This window comes from Tenrec ecaudatus, unplaced genomic scaffold (assembly GCF_050624435.1).
Source record: "Tenrec ecaudatus isolate mTenEca1 unplaced genomic scaffold, mTenEca1.hap1 Scaffold_196, whole genome shotgun sequence".
NCBI classification, from domain to species: Eukaryota; Metazoa; Chordata; class Mammalia; order Afrosoricida; family Tenrecidae; genus Tenrec; species Tenrec ecaudatus.
Window position 1 is genome coordinate 229575 of NW_027458243.1, and position 2272 is coordinate 231846.

The following is a 2272-nucleotide window of genomic DNA, read 5'->3' on the forward strand; positions in this document are numbered from 1 at the left end:
ACTATCTAGGTTACCTAACGGGCACCTGGACTATCTAGATTACCTAGCGGGCACTTGGATTCTAAAGGTTACCTAGCCGGCCCTTGGACTATGTAGGTTACCTAGCGGGCAATTGGACGATCTAGGTTAACGAACGGGCACGTGGACTATGTAGTTAACCTAACGGGCACTTGGACTATCTAGGTTAGGTAACGGGCACTTGCACTATCTAGGTTACCTAGCGGGAACTTGGAATATGTAGGTTACCTAGAGGGCACTTGGACTATAGGTTAATTAGCGGGCACTTGGACTATAAAGGTTACCTAGCGGCCCTTGGACTATGTTGGTTACCTACCGCGACTTGGACTATCTAAGTTAACGAATGGGCACTTGAACTACGTAGGTTACCTAGCGGGCACTTGGACTATCTAGGTTAGCAAAGCGGAACTTGGAATATCTAGGTTACCTAGCGGGCACTTGGACTATGTAGGATCCCTATAGGACATTTGTACTACTTAGGTTAACTAGCGGGCCCTTTGACTATGTAGGTTAACTAGCGGGCACTTGGACTATCTAGGTCAACTAGCGGGCCATTGTACTATGTAGGTTAACTAGCGGGCACTTGGCCTATCTAGGTTACCTAACGGGAACTGGACTACGTAGGTTTACTAGCGGAGACTTGGACGATCTAGGTTAACTAGCGGGCACTTGGACAATGCAGGTTCCCTAGCGGGCACTATGAATATGTAGCTTCCCCAGAGGGAACTTGGACTATATAGGTTCCCTATGGGCACTTGGACAATCTGGGTTCCCTAACGGGCACTTGGAATATGAAGATTCCCTATCGGGCACTTGGACTATGTAGGTTCCTCATTGGGCACTTGGACTATGTAGGTTAACTAGCGGGCCCTTGGACTATCTAGGTTACCTAGCGGGCACTTGGACTATCTAGGTTAACTAGAGTGCACTTGTACAATGCAGGTTCCCTAGCGGGCACTTTGACTATGTAGGTTCCCTAGAGGGCACTTGGACTATCTAGGTGCCCTAATGGGCAGTTGGAATACGTAGGTTCCCTTTTGGACACTTGGACTATGTAGGTTCCTCAGTGGGCACTTGGACTATGTAGGTTAACTAGCGGGCACTTGGACTATCTAGCTTACCTAGCAGGCACTTGGACTATGTAGGTTCCCTAGCGGGCCCTTGGACTATGTTCGTACCTTAGCGGGCACTTGGACTATGTAGGTTCCCTATCAGGCAGTTGGACTATGTAGGTTAACTAGCGGGCACTTGGAATATCTAGGTTAACTAGCGGACCTTGGACTATGTAGGTTAACTAGCGGGCACTTGGACGATCTAGGTTAACTAGCGGCCACTTGTACTATTTAGCTTAACTAGCGGGCACTTGGACTATCTAGATTAACTAGCGGGCACTTGGACGATGCAGGTTCCCTAGCGGGCACTTGGACTATATAGGTTTATTAGCGGGCACTTGGACTATGGAGGTTACCTAGCGGGCACATGGACTGTCTAGGTTACCTAACGGGCACTTGGACTATGTAGGTTAATTCGCGGGCACTTGGACTATGTAGGTTACCTAGCGGGCACTTGGACTATCTAGGTTAACGAACCGGCACGTGGACTATGTAGGTAACCTAACGGGCACTTGGACTATCTAGGTTAGGTAACGGGCACTTGGCCTATCTAGGTTACCTAACGGGAACTTGGACTATGTAGGTTTACTAGCGGACACTTGGATAATCTTGGTTAACTAGCGGGCACTTGGACAATGCAGGTTCCCTAGCGGGCACTGTGAATATGTAGCTTCCCTAGAGGGCACTTGGACCATATAGGTTCCCTATGGGCACTTGGACTATCTGGGTACCCTAACGGGCACTTGGAATATGAAGATTCCCTATTGGGCACTTGGACTATGTAGGTTCCTCATTGGGCACTTGGACTATGTAGGTTCCCTATCGGGCACTTGGACTATGTAGGTTAACTAGCGGGCCCTTCGACTATCTAGGTTACCTAGCGGGCACTTGGACTATCTAGGTTAACTAGCGGGCAATTGGACTATCTAGGTTAACTAGCGGGAACTTAGACTATCTATGTTAACTGGCGGGCACTTGGACGATGCAGGTTCCCTAGAGCGCACTTGGACTATGTAGGTTCCCTAACGGGCACATGGACTATGTAGGTCCCTTAGCGGGCACTTGGATTATGTTGGTTCCCTACCGGGCAGTTGGACTCTGTGGGTACCCTAGCGGGCATTTGGACTATGTAGGTTACCTAG